Genomic DNA, 15,136 nt, shown 5'->3' with positions numbered 1-15,136 from the left:
TGTTGTAGTTGATAGTAGCGGTGGTGATTTGTGTTGTACATTGGTTGCTGGACTGTTCTTGTCTCAACCCGTAGGAGTTGCACTCTTTCGATCCTCCTCCCCGTTCCTCCGGGAGCGGGGAAGGGGAGAACCCCGGTGCGGGGGGGACACGGACCTCGATTGCTGTCAGCTCGGCACCACTCACTGGGAGTGAGTGAACAAGTTACCTGACTGGGTTTAAACCATGACACTTGTCTTCTCATCATGCTGTGAAGAGCCTGGCACTGCCTCTGACATTACCTTCCAACAGGTGCTGGGGGGCTACTGCTAGGTGCTCTCAAACCTGCCTCTTCTGCAGGCTGAGCCAGTCCTCATCCCTCGGTTTCTCCTCACAGGGTAAGTTCTCAAGACCCAAGTGTTCTGGGGACTCTTTGCTGAATTCCTTCCATTTTATCTATGTTTTTCCTGCACTGTGGGGGAGGGAGGAGGAGAGGGGAAACAGAAAAGAGCACAGTACTCTAAATGTAGTCTAAGTGTTGGGAGTGAGACGGAAAATCTCTTGCCTGGATCTACTTCCTATGCTCTGGTTAATACAACCCAGATACATATACTTTTGGCCTTCTTTGCTGCCAGAGCACACTGCTAGCTCATGCTCAGCTTGCTGTCCCCCAGGATCCACAGGCCCTTTCCTGCAAGGGTGTTCCCCAGGCAGCCGGTCCCCAGGCTATGCGGTGTCCTTCCTTCACAGGTACACAGCTTTGCATTTGTCCTTGCAGAATCTCTGTGATTCAGATTTCTGTTAGTCTATTTAGGTCCCTGTGGATGGCAGCTCTGCCCTCAAGTACCTCAACCAGTCTCTTCCAATCTGGTGTGATCTGCAAACTTGATGAGAGAACACTCCATCATCTCTTCTAGAACAATGACAAAGATAACATGATGGCCCCCAGGATTGATCCCTGCAGTAATCTAATAGTAACAGGTACACTAGTAGGGAAAATCTGTTAGTCTACCTTGTGTGACTCATCATCCAACTAGTTTTTTCTCCATCTATTTGTGAACATACCAGACTATAATGTCCTGTAAATGCTGCCATCACCATCTTCACAGCAAATGGATACTCGACAAAAGCATTTACTGCTGCAGGAGGAGTCTCCTGCTCTGCATCCCTTCTTGCAAGACTACAAGCCTACCAGAATGCTTCCTGCCAGTAATTCACTTAGTTTGTGAATGCTGGTGTTGCTGTACAGTCCAGCCACTTGGCTTCTCTCATAACAAATGAACAATATTTCTTTAATTGCATTGTGTAGTATATGGTCCTATGACTCATTTACTGTTTGCTATTCAGTTCTTCTGATTAGAGATGTGGGTATTTCAGCATAGACTTTTTTGTGGAGCTCTCTTCTGTACTTTAGTCTCTGTAGCCTCCATGAGCAGTAAGGCAGTGGATGTGCAACTGCTCTGATACAGAATTGTCTCTGCTGATTTCCAGTTACATTTAAAATGTTTAAGTCTGATTATTCACAGGATTTAGGTTTACGTAGCACATTATGCATTCAGATAACAGTTCTCAAATGTTTTTAGTTGGGACCAGGAATAGTCTCAGAGGCTAAATTTGTGAACCCAGGAAGTGAGAAGCACATACTGAGAATTATTCATACATTCAGACATCTGGCTTCTCAGTTGTCAATCATCACCCCTCTCCATTGACTGCACTGAGAATCTGGGCTCTTGTTTTTGGACAGTTGTGGGAAGTTTGGTGTGATTTGCTCTTCATAACTCTGGAACCTCTGAAAAACACTAGCTCTCCAAGGGAGCACTGAAAGCTACACAAGCATTTTGTTGCACTTCCATTCTCCCTCAAAAGATGCCAAGTTCTGCCGTATATCACCAGGTGTCTTACATATAGGAGCTGTTTTCAGTGGATGTTCCTACCTAATACCCTGAACACAGTCCACCCATTCACTGAGCAGAGCAGAGGCCTTGGATTATACAGTTCTTATATTGCACATATCAACATTCAATTGAGGATTGTGACGTAGCTTATATACAGAGGTTTGCTGGATTGTCATCAGGTCTGGTGTTTCTTTAAAGTATTGGATTTCGGAAACCTCAGTAGAAATCCTTTCAATAGGCTCAAGCATTTATTTGTTTGCTTAGGTAACTATTTATGAAACACAAGTTAAACTGCTCTACATTTATTTTTCTCTTATTCTGAAGAGGATGTATGTGTGTGTAGATGTAAAGTCTTCCAGGCTTCTTTACTTGCTGAATTTAAGGTCAAACACTTCTTCAGTGTTTAAGCTCATCAGTAAGTAGCTCATCTGAGGTAAGTCAACTAGATGACAGCAGACTCAGATCTTTCTCAAAGCCTAAATTATCCAACAGCAGCAACAAAAAAAACAACAGGTACACATCTGAGCTGAACAGGAAGGCTGTCAGTTAGATGGAAAGCTTTTAAAGGAGGAACTTATAGGTGGAAAGGTGAAACATAAGGAAACATTAATTGACTCTGTGTTTTCAGATAAAGGGGAAATGAAAAAGCAGCATCAAAAAAATTAATGAGATTCTGCAAGATTAAATGGGAAACACAGATCTCAAATGAACCAGACTCCAGCAGGTCTTCCTGTATGCCTGAAGGCAGGTTCAGGATTAAGTACTTGCAATGAAAGCACCTGGGTGAAAATTCAGGCACATTCTTATTTTAGCCAAGCTACTTCCACCAGTGATAAATATCCATCTCAATTGCAGTCTTGTTCTGTACTCTTCTTAGAAACATCTTCATTGGCCAGAATAACCTATGTCCATTGCTGAATTAAAATTTACATACTTGAAGCAGCTAAGAACTTATTGAGAAAGCCAGACAAGGATAAGCATGTTAGAGCAAAATTAAATTAGGACTGTGAAAGTGTAAGCTTCTCCTGGCTACAGGCTAAACAGCGTTGCAGCAAATTTTCATGCCTGAAAATTTCTTTTAAGAGTGGCTTGTGATGAATCTTGTCTTGCAAGAAAAAAATCTGAGCCAATGCACAGTTCTCTAAAAGCTGGCACCATGGTTAACATATCCCCACTCTTTTCTAAAATGAGCAGCTACAGAGTTGTAGGACAGAGATGAAAGCAACCCTTCTGTACTAGGCACTCCAGCTACCAGTGAAACAGGAGGGAAAACAAATCACATATTAACAGCAGACTAAAATAGTTGAACTCTAGTGACAAGTGGTGTATAACAAAAGGTTTATGAATTGAAGACAGGCCAGAAATCCTCTGATGTTATACATTGCTGCAGACAGGCCATGTCAGCAATGCTTATGGACAGAAATGTCACATACATACACACCACTGGGCAATAAAATGGGCTGGGAGAACTGTGATGGTACATTTCTGTCCCTGGAATTTGGCAAAATAAAAATGCTCTATGGGAATGGTTCAATTCTGACTGTGATTGCACAGCTAAGTTTTTGTGAAAGTTTGGAATAAACTGTGGGAGTGGAAATGAAGAAGTTTCTTAAAATCTTGATTATTACATAAAATTCCAAATAAGAAAGGGCATGTTTGTTTCCACCACTACCAGCAATGGCCTCCTTGAAGCAAGAGCCCTTCCTCACCCTTTCAAGCAATGCAGGAGGTGTCAGCTAAGCAGAGTCACTACCACGTCTGGTAGGTATTACCAGAAGGTAAGTTTTCCACATTCAATCTCTCTTACTGGTCTGAATCATTCACAGAGATATATGTGACAGCACCCTGGAGTCCTGTGAATAAGAAGAGAAAGAAAATTCTCCTGGAACAGCTGAAAAATAGGGAAATTAAACTAAGGTGGTTGAGGGAAATTGCCAAAATGCTCTGTATTTCTTTCTCACTCTGGATATGGTGGCTGTGTGTTTGTGTAGATGGAAAAATTTCTAGGCTCCTTTACTTGCTGAAGGTAAAGAAAAGCTGACTTTCCTCTCTGGCAAACATACCAAAAGGCTGACAGCACAGTGTATTATTCCTTTGCACTTCATAAGTCATAGCCTGCTCTTCTAGTCAAAGAAAATTATTGTGACCAAGGGGAAAGGTGAAAAATAGTCCAAAGCAGAATTATAGGCCTTTCTGTACCATTTTTTGTTACCAAATTTACAAGCAGCCACATGCCAGGACAAACAAGGAGCTAACCCTTAGGACAGCAAAAAATGAGCAATGGCGGTTTTAGCCCTTGCTTGCATACATACTTGCAGTCTTAAATTCTTCTCTCCAGAGTCCCAAGCCTTGTACATCAAAAGTTTCTAAGTATTATATATAAAAGTGCCTTCCTGAATATCTTGTATGCTAAAACCACAAAATTAAAAACAGTTTTGGACAAATGTACCATCTTTTATAATATTTCATCAGTAAGACCCAAAGCGTTAGTAAACAACAAAATGCCACTGAAACCATGGTTATTTGTAAAGGGGGAAAACAGTCTCCCAGCCCTCTTCAAAGCCAGTCCATGGCTAAGTTGAGAGCAGAACCTTGGTGTCCCAATGACGAGAAATCCTCCTAGAGTTTGCTATATCTCCATTTTATACTAGTTGCTTTAGCTCTTACTGCATCAAAATGTAGATTATAAATATATACAGCCAGATATAACTTTTAAGGAAAAGAAAGGGCTCTGTGCTAGGGCAGCTGTATTGCAATCCTGAAAATTTGGATTTCTTCCCTAATTTTCCTGGGTGGTTCTCAAGCAAACCTCTGGTTTTTCACTTCATGTTATGTATAATTGTGCTAAAAATAGATTTTTATCTCTCAGACCTTCACAGTCTGTGAGGTATTGAGATGCTTTGCGGACAAAAGTGTTGCTTAGAAACCAGAATAAAAACCAAAAGTCCTTAATTTTGCATCCTTAGGGGACTTAGAAATCCAACTAGTGCCACAAGACTGTGTTTTTCTTGATGTGCACCATCAAAGTTAAGTCACAGGCAGAAAACAGAGCTAGGCTGGGATGTGATGTGTTTTGGAAACCAGGTGGCCTAGCAGCAAGCACTATGTCCCAAGCCCTGCAGCTGTCACACAGCCCACTGCTCCCAGCCTTGCCATTGCTCTCCTCAGGTGCTCAGAGCTCCGGAGGCCCCTCTGAACGTCGCAGCCCTCCCACGTCTTCCACAAGCTGAGCATGAAATAGTTATTACCAGCAGCTGCTGCACTGAGTGGGATTCTGGGTTAAGTAATTCATTTTGATAACAATGTGTAAGTTAATTGATCAGTCATTAATTTTCTTACTTCCTAATTATCTCCATTACATAGAAGGTCCACAAGGCATGTTTCTTGGTGAGTGCAAAAGGTACAACATATGTGCAATTACTCAATGCCATTCCATCTCTCAGCATCCCCTTTGGTGCAGCATATTCCATTTCTGAACTTTTCTAGACAATAGTTAATCTCTCTTCCCATGAGAAATTCATATATGCTGCAGCAGGAATTCAAGTGTTGACAGATATTTCAAGAAATAAATACATTTTCCCAGTCCTGCCTCCTTTTCCTGTGAAAATTCAGTTATGGGCTTGTGGAGGCAATCAGGAGCAACCACAGATCCAAATGTTCCTGTTCTTTTTTTTAAGTCTAAAAAACTTAGTGAAAAAGCTAGTGAAGAGAGTATTTTTCTGACACAAATGTTTATTGCAAAACACTGCAGTGGAAGCAGGGGGGGGCAGATAACCCACTCAGGCATCATTCTTCTTTGGTATTTTGCAAATAGGCAAGTTTTCCTATGCCAGACCATACTTCTGCCCTAGATCTTGTTATGGGTCCAAGGTGGGAAGCATGTCTTATCCTTTATGTATTATCTTGTTCTGGTGGGCTATGAGATGTAGGAGACTATCCTAGTCTCTATGTAACATTAGGCTGAAGTGTAAGGAGGCAGAGGAGCTGTGTGCCTGACTGAGCAGAGACAGTGCAGCTTCCAGGAAAGAGAGTCACTGGTAGGCAAGGGACATATACGCACAGCTCTGTCCATACACAGAACATTGATCACAGGTTATAAGAGGAGATTTCTGATTTAAGGGCTGGAACAGTTTGCTTCAGCTGAACAAGATCAGGTTCCTGCAATACAAGTCTGCCAAGGGACTGAGCTGGAAGGAAGGCAAGGCATGCAGGCACTAGGTGCATATTCACCTTTAAATAGCAAAGCCGCATCAGCAGAAGTCTGAAATCTTCCAAAGACACAGAGCCACAGGGGAACAGCTACAGTGCAGGGTGCACTCTCTCCCTGTTATGTCTGTCCCATGGGATGGGCAATATGTGCTGGTAACGTGGTTCACATGTCAGGAAGAATCCCAGGTGTGCACTGTTTTCCTTGTCCTGATTTCCCTGGGGGAGGACTTCGCAGCCAGGAAGGAGCTGTGGTGAACTCCTCTGTTGTGCACTGATGGGAGGCTGAGAGGTATGGGATGAGCTGCATACAGCATCTGCTCTGCAGTCTAGGTATAGTGGCAAGGTTTTCATTTTCAGCGGCAGAAAATCTATGCACACCAAGCTTCCTCTTACAGCCTGGAAGATATGACCGTACTGACCCTGTTGAGCTGTGTAATATTGCTCAGCAGAGAGGAAATGGAAGGAGTTCATGACTATTTTAAAATTTCATTGTAAGAAAGGTAGTTTCACCTTAAAAAAGAAATTCATAAGCCACTAGCTACAGTAGTCTATGATAGAAGGATTAAGACATAGATGAGTTGTTAAGGAGAAAAATACCTCTGTACTCCTCCTGTAGATTCCAATGGGATATTTAATGAGAAAGAGTGAAAGAGTGTAACCTCTCTGGCCTTCTATGATTTTTTTTTAATTAAATGGCAATACAAATTATTGGAGTATTAACTGTGGATGCTCATAGCATCAGCCCAGATATATATATAACAAAGAAATATATTTCCCTTTTATACCTCTCAAATTCTCCCCAAAATTCCAATGCCTCACTCCTCATACTTCTATTTCAGTGACATTTGCAGACTTTCCTCATTCTCCATTTACCAGATACCACTTTGTTTCCCTACAATACTCACACTCACACCAAATTGCTCTTCACTCTTATGCCTAAAAAATTCTTATGAAACTGCTGTGGTTACTTCCCACTAAACCCCCATCTGAGATGATCTCCTGGGAAAGTCAAGTCACTCCCTAAAAGACTTGGTAGGATCTGTGTGTCCAGGCCAATTGCAAAGGTCCTTTAGTGACTCCTGTGTCAGGCAAGGACCCAGATCCTTCTCTAAAACAAAAACCCAGGGAAGAGTGTATCATTCCAGAGAATCTAAAGGGAAAGACTACAAAAGTTACTTGCGTTTAGTTCTATGACTTAAAAGGATAGAGGAATTATTTTCTTCAGTTAGTCTTAGTTTTCCGCAATGCAGGTACAATAGCAAAATAGTGCTTTATATATGCTAAAATTTGGAGAGAGTGGCACAGACAAGTAACTGTATTGCAACAGCACCCTCCTACCAACTCCCTCTTTCACGGTTGTTTTAGAGTTTGTTACCGATTGTTTAATGCTGTGCTCTACTAGCCATAATCATTATGCTGTTTTCCTATCCTTCACTCTTAACTACTCAGGATTCATCTGAAGAAGATTATGACAACTACGGAAATGCAACCCTGCAGTTAGAGACACCATGAATGCTTATACTGGAAAATTTATGATGCGTGTTCAGCCTTACAGCTGAAGCATCTGAGATCTTTCAAAGCAGTGATCTTCTCTGAAAAGCCAGCTGCTCAGAAGCCAGCATTTCTTCCAGCTGATGAACCTGGACTTTTCTGCCTTTCCGATTCTCTGTGTCATACATATTCTCCCTGAGTATTTAAATAATGCTAATTTTCAAGTCCTCCTACTCATCCCCGCTTCTATTGTTTCCTGTGGGAAACATTTCTCCACTAGCCATTGCCCTTTTCAGGAACATGTCCTTGAAAGAAAACAGAAAGTAGCTGTGGCAGTTAGATGGGACAGACTTGAAGCAATGACACTGAACACCCAGACTTCTGGAGTTTCTCCAGGAATGATTTTAACTTGAGACTGGCTGCTTAAATCAGTGTATTGGAACTATCCAAAATACAGGGATACCAAAGTTTTAGAAAACACGTATGTTTTATGCATCTCTTCCAGTAAAATGGTGTTTGGGTCTGAAGGGGAAACCAAATAAACCTTCAAACTTAGTTTCCAGGGTTTGCTAAGAAACGATAATCCTGGAGTCCCACAGATATGCATACTTAACTACTACTCTGAAACTGTGTCTGTAATAGCACACTTCTGTCTGACACTTTAAGGGAGCTTTTTATGCTTCTTTGCTTGCACTGTCTTTAGCAAGCCCTTTCAAATGCTACATAAACTTCTGTCTCTCTGTAGTCTTAAAGTATTTTAGGGTATCAGGCTGCATTACTTTTATCATAAAACATGATCTTATTCATGCAGACAGCCTAGTTTCAGAGCAGGAATGTCACGCAGGCTGTAGCAATATGGAAATTCAGTTCTACAGTTATTGAACATTCTTGTGCCAGTACTAGTTCCAACGCATTTAGTTACAAATTATCTTTTAAAATTTCTTTTATTTTGTTAAAAGCATAAAATACTTTGGTTTCTGAACTAACTCCTGTTTTCCAATTAAAAGTGGCACTTGCTATCCCACAAGTCGGTCATCATTCCTCTTCAGAAAACGCCTGCCATACAGCTTCTAAAAATAGCAAAGGTAACTGTATATAAATCAATGGCTCAGCAGATGAATAGATAAAATAAAAACAAATTATATTCTATTAAATAAGGAGATATGAATGCTGAGACAGTAAACATGGTTAGATCCAATACAGCTCTTCAATGCCATAAGCAGGTGAATGAGCCAAGGGCAGTGGTCTCCAAGCACACTCTTCCGTAAGGTGCATTCCTCCACTTCAGCTATCTTTTGTAAGTTTGCCTATAGTTTGTTCCTGTCTTATCTGGTTGTTTTCAAAATTTTTCTGTAGGTTTTAGCATAGCTCTCCTTCACACTGCTGAACTTTTAAATAATTAAAATGCAAATAGTTCACTCAAACTATTATGCAACTAACTCTTCAAAGTAGCAGGTGAAGGATTAAAACTGGGAGAAGGAAGACCAGTCTGTGCTACTTGGTTTTGACTTGCTTTGTTTTTCCTGACAGGCTTTGTTTGAGGAGAACTGAGAAGTGTGCCTTGTTACTAGTTCAATGCTCAGAAATTCTTAGTGTTATGTCATTATTTATCATTTCTGTTTTAAGCAGAAACAATGCTTAAATCGTTTCTGATCATTTAAGCAATCTTTTCATGTTGTTCTCCTTCTGGATATATTATCTGACATGCAACAACCAGAGTCTTCATAAAGGTCTTTGGTGCCTGTGGGTACACACATAGCTGATGCCTTTTTAAATGGCAGTTTCACAGCCTTTGGAAGTATGCTGCATCATCCAAAAGATGAAACAACAATTGCTGCACTAGAAAGCTCAAGACACTCTTAAAATCATCTGCTCAAGACACTGACATAACCTGGGAGGAAAGCTAGCATCTAGGCAAAGTACAATGTGAAATTAAGTGCCCTGGACTTACTTCTGAAAACACACCATTGATTTGGTTATATATCAAATCAACAGGAACCTAGGAATTGATAAATTTAAAATGAAGAAATCCTGACTTAGTGAAAAAGGGTTGCTAGATTTAAAAATGAAGTTACAGAAACCTCTTTGTCTTGGCTGAATAAATGAAAGTGTAAAGAAGGCTAAGCTAAATTCCCACAAAAGTGAACAAATTTCCCAAAATGCTTATACAGCTGCCTCATTACAATTAATGGGAAGTGTCAGTGCCATAATACTGCAGTTTTGCTACAATGACAAGTGGTATATGAGCCCTACAAATGCACAGGATTGGGCAAATAAACCAGGATTTTCTAAAGGATCATTAAAAAAAAAAACAAAAAATGTGTGTTGATGTGACTGGTACCCCCTACTCCTGACACTTACTTTTATTAATTTTCATAGTTGTGCATGCATTTATGTATCAAAAGAATGACACAAATCAAGACAAGGAAATTGTGATTACTTCTAAAATTAAGTTATTCTCAGAAGCAAAAATTCCTGTTGGAGATCTCCAGGGTCCCAGCTAAAATTCCCAGATAATAAAACCCAGTCAGCATTTTTGCATCTTTTATTTTTGCTAAATGTGTTTAAATAAGTCACTAGCCACATTTCCACAATAATTTTTTTCAATCTAAATTCTACTTTCACCTTGAACCCCTCAGCTGTGATAATGCCAAGCTTTTAATTACTGTGTATGTATGTATATTAATTTGCTCAACAAAGCACTTTGTATCAGCAAAAGAGACAAAAGTCATTACCTGCATTTTGTAAAAGGAAAAACACATGCAGAGCAATGAAATTACTTAACCAAGCCTATTCACAAAACAGTGTCAGCATTGCAATGCAGTCCAGGAGTGTTAGTGGCCAATACAAAAATTTCTACACTGAAACATTTCTGAAGAGTTCACACTTAGGCATAATTATATCACTGCTTTAATGGTTGCTATAGGATGTCAACATAGGAACATGCTACTGTCCTGGGTTCAGCAGTAGCAGTCATTTTTCCCCTTCTTGGTAGCTGGTGCAGTGCAGTGTTTTGACTTTCAGCTCGGGAACGGAGCTGATAACAAGCGATGTTTTGGTTTGGCCAAGGACTTTGTGAGCCTCATGCTCTGCCAGGGAGGAGGGGAAGCCGGGAGGAAGCAGAGACAGGACACCTGACCCAAACTGACCAAAGAGGTATTCCATACCACAGCACGTCATGCCGAGGATGTAACTGGGAGTTAGCCGGAAGGGCTGGGAGACTGCAGGGTTGGGAGACTGCGGGGTTGGAGGAGGTATCGGTCGGAGCTTGGTCGGGCTGAGGGGGGGCAAGTTATCGGTCGGCTGGTGCTGAGGTGTTGTATTCTCTTCCCTTGTTATTTCCTTTATCATTATTATCATTGGTGGTAGCAGTAGTGATTTGTGTTATACCTTAGTTACTAAACTGTTCTTATCTCAACCCGTGGGAGTTGCATTCTTTTCGATTCTCCTCTCCGTCCCTCCGAGAGCAGGGGGAGGGCAAGAAAGGGGGGGAAGTGAGCGAACGAATTACCTGACTGGGTTTAAACCACGACAGTTCTTTTTGGCGCCCAACGTGGGGCCCGAAGGGTTGAGATAACGACAGATCTGACTGGATTAATAGTCACTCGTCACAATGCTGATTTATTGGCTCTCAGAGTTGTTTTGCTTGATCTCACAGCTTCAGAATGTTGTAACTTACGTAGAGCCGGTATTTGCTGTGATAGTGTTTATCAAGTATGGGGCCTGGGCTAAGGTTCTTGTCTCACTGTGCTTTATGGCAATGGCTTGTAATACGGGTGGGCTCCAGCAGCAAGGCGGGACGGACGTGGCCGTGGACTTGTACCTGGCCCTCCGGCTGCTCTTCACCGGCCTGGCCCTCACCCTACTCTCCATCTTCGTGAGGGTGCGGGGAGCCGAGGGGGAGCGGCCCCGGGAGCCGGCAGCAGCCGAAGCGGCCCGGGAGAGCGGCCCCGGGGACCAAGCGGCGGCGGGAGCGGGGCCGGAGGCCGCGAGGGGACGGCTGCCGGTGGAGGAGGTCGAGGCGGTCGAGGAGCAGAAGGAAGGGGCTGCAGAGCAGCGGGAGAAGGCGGCGGAGGAGCCGAGCCCCGCGGAAGAGCCGAGCCCCGCGGCCGAGCCGAGCCCCGCGGAGGAGCCGAGCCCCGCGGAGGAGCCCAGCCCTGAGACGGCCGAGAGCATTTCCCGGAAGCCGCCCTCCGAGCCCCAGGAGGATGCAGGAGACCACGCAGCATTTCTCAGCAAGGCAGAGGAGGAAGAGCTGGACTCAGGAAAAGAGAAGCTGGCGGTGGGAGAGCCGGCAAGCACAGCAGCTACACCAGCCCCAGTGACAAGTACAGCAGCATCAACTGAGAGTTCTGAAGGTTTTGAATGGCCTTTGGGCATCCTTGGGACCTGCCTGCTGATTGTGATGGGGATCAGCATGTTGGCACACACACAGACTGTGTTCTACCCAAAACCATTTTGTCTGATCTCAAAAGTTAAGCAGAGTCAGGTCTGGGTCTTGTCTGGGGTTATACAACAATATAGGGGGACCAAGAGGTTTTCTCCAAGGCTGGACAGCCAGGAGTGGCAGGGTGTGTGGGACAGTATGGGCAACTATCTAGTCCACTGGGCCCCTCCAGTGCTTTGGAAGCATTGGAGATGGAAGGCAGCTGTATGGAGTCCCCAGCAACAAGCTGCAGAAACTGCTGAAGGGGACAGTGAATTATTTTGAGCCTGGTGGGCCCAATGCACTTCAGGCCATCAGAGCAGAGATGCAACACAAAGATGGACTCATGATCGAGGGGTGGACTTAGCAATGGACACTATTGCCCAGGTTATTCACGAGTGTGAACACTGCACACAGTCTCTCCTGCTCTGGAAGACTGTTACAAGAGATGGAGCCTGACATCATGGACCAGATGGACTCAGCAGCTTTATAGGGACTGGTCCATGCACTAAGATAAGAGTGCACTGAGATAAGAGTGATGGTATATTGAAAATGTGGGATCTGAGCATGACGTGAATGGTATGGAATAAGGGGTGGATAATGTCCTGGGTTCAGCAGTAGCAGTCATTTTTCCCCTTCTTGGTAGCTGGTGCAGTGCAGTGTTTTGACTTTCAGCTCGGGAACGGAGCTGATAACAAGCGATGTTTTGGTTTGGCCAAGGACTTTGTGAGCCTCATGCTCTGCCAGGGAGGAGGGGAAGCCGGGAGGAAGCAGAGACAGGACACCTGACCCAAACTGACCAAAGAGGTATTCCATACCACAGCACGTCATGCCGAGGATGTAACTGGGAGTTAGCCGGAAGGGCTGGGAGACTGCAGGGTTGGGAGACTGCGGGGTTGGAGGAGGTATCGGTCGGAGCTTGGTCGGGCTGAGGGGGGGCAAGTTATCGGTCGGCTGGTGCTGAGGTGTTGTATTCTCTTCCCTTGTTATTTCCTTTATCATTATTATCATTGGTGGTAGCAGTAGTGATTTGTGTTATACCTTAGTTACTAAACTGTTCTTATCTCAACCCGTGGGAGTTGCATTCTTTTCGATTCTCCTCTCCGTCCCTCCGAGAGCAGGGGGAGGGCAAGAAAGGGGGGGAAGTGAGCGAACGAATTACCTGACTGGGTTTAAACCACGACAGCTACATACAAAGAAAACCAAACAATTTAATGATATATACATATAAACACGGTATTTTTAAGCAGTAAGAGCTTAATTAAAAGAAATAAATGAAACTTAGACTAATTACCATTTTCTCAACCATTTTCTTTCTATGTAGCAAGAAACCGAAGAACAAATGAAGCATAAACATTTTGATAAACAGGATGTGGGCCCCAGCAGTGTTTTCTTGGGTGAGAAGACTGACTGATCTTCAGGACGTTTAAGTGTTAACATCGAAAGTGTCATTACATTACAGGGAAACACTAGAAAACTAGTTAAATAACCTTAGTTGACAAGGTAACATCATTCTGTCCTGATTTGTAGCTCTCCTGCTGCTTAGGTTACCCAACAAAATGTGATGTCGCATCTCAGCCAAGCTTCCCTACAGGATGCTTTCCCTGAAATGGCTATGCCCACCAAAAATTCAGTGTACGTTTTTTTTTCTTTGCTTGAAGTAGTGACAAGATTGTCCTTCAAATTATGAAATAAGCTGTTTCTAGATGCCTATCCTGAGGACCAGCATGATACTCTGGCTGTCAGCATTTTATATATATATATATATATACACACATATATATATCTGCATTTCAGAGATACAATCGCTTTATGTAATACATGAACCATTGTAACTTTAAGATTGAAGGCAACAAAACAAGAATAATTTCCTTCTGGGCCATATTCCCCAGATTTGTCCTAAAACCTCTAAGTCATAGTTAGCTGCAGTTTCTGATTCCCTTGGATCTATAGGGGACAATATCACCTGCTTTGATTCAGAGCTTCCCCTAGAAAAAATGGCCAAAATTGAGATTTATCAATTTGAGTGAAAGGATTTATCTTTGCATTCACTCCAGCACCACAACAACCATTGCAAGAAGGCAATAAACAAAAAATCCAACCAAACAAGTCTCTAAACCTTTTTATCAAGCTTAGCCTGAATAGGCTAGGTATAGCATCATGACTTCTCAATTTAACCTGATCATTCAGTAAAAAACCACTACATGAAATCCTTATATCAGAAAAAGAGCCCCTCTCCCAAATTATACACCAGAATGACTAATGACATCTTATCTTAACCCAGAAATGTCAGTAATTTGGCTGCATCTAAAAACACAATACTGAACAAAATACAGCACTGTGTGATCCTGTACTTTTTAGTTCCAGTCCACAGTTTTGCCTTACATTTCTTATGGGTTTTGTTTTGTTGAGGTTTTTTTAGGACTTAATCGTCTACATTTTCAGTTACTTGGGACTATTAGACTCATAAGGATTTTCACATCATAGACCTATTTGAAGTGTGTTATCATGCATCACTGAATCTCTGCCAATACATTATTTTTTCATGTATTTTTGTCCACTCCTGTCCCAAAAGCTCAGGTTTTTTTCACTTTGCTCTCTAGAAGATACTATATTGCACACTAGTTTTTCCGAGCCAGGTTACACCTCCTTGAACTTACTTGCAGCTCCCTAAAAATTCCTGCTTGTCATAAGGTACTCCTAGCCATTCTCCATCCTGTTTTCTCTATCCCACACCCTCAAACACTTAATTATTCTTTAATTTAGCAGCTGTTTAGATCCCTAACTTTGTTTCTCACTTAATCAGGAATTTTGTATATCTCAGCAGCCTATTTTTGGTTATAATTTCTCCATGTACCATATTCTGTCAGACAAGAAATAAGGGTCAGGTCCCACAGAGGTCGACCTGGCATATGCCAGGCATCAGGTTTCTTTGCTCGTGATTCTTTGCATACCACCAAACATAGAAATAGCACAAAAGACATCAGCTTTGCTGAAAACAGAAATTAATGAGACATTGTGGACAGGTTTAGTTCTCATAACTGTTAGTGGCATATGCCTAATAATGCCTTTTGTGTATGTGTTGCATCGTGTGGTGGATGGCAACTGATGACAAATTCTGGAGTTTGTTTTTTTGTT

General features: G+C 42.5%; 1 long non-coding RNA gene across 1 annotated transcript; it reads left to right on the top strand.

Moving 5' to 3' along the window:
• The first annotated feature begins 230 nt into the window (after positions 1-230).
• LOC134171155 (uncharacterized) lies at positions 231-8,601 on the top strand. Its single transcript, XR_009967518.1, has 2 exons — positions 231-375; positions 7,531-8,601. It is a non-coding gene; the product is annotated as an uncharacterized LOC134171155 (long non-coding RNA).
• The last annotated feature ends 6,535 nt before the right edge of the window (positions 8,602-15,136 follow it).

Source organism: Pezoporus occidentalis, unplaced genomic scaffold (assembly GCF_034315485.1).
Source record: "Pezoporus occidentalis ecotype Australia unplaced genomic scaffold, CSIRO_AGI_Poc_V1 ctg4, whole genome shotgun sequence".
Lineage (NCBI taxonomy): Eukaryota > Metazoa > Chordata > Aves > Psittaciformes > Psittacidae > Pezoporus > Pezoporus occidentalis.
This window is presented reverse-complemented; position numbering and strand designations above follow the sequence as displayed.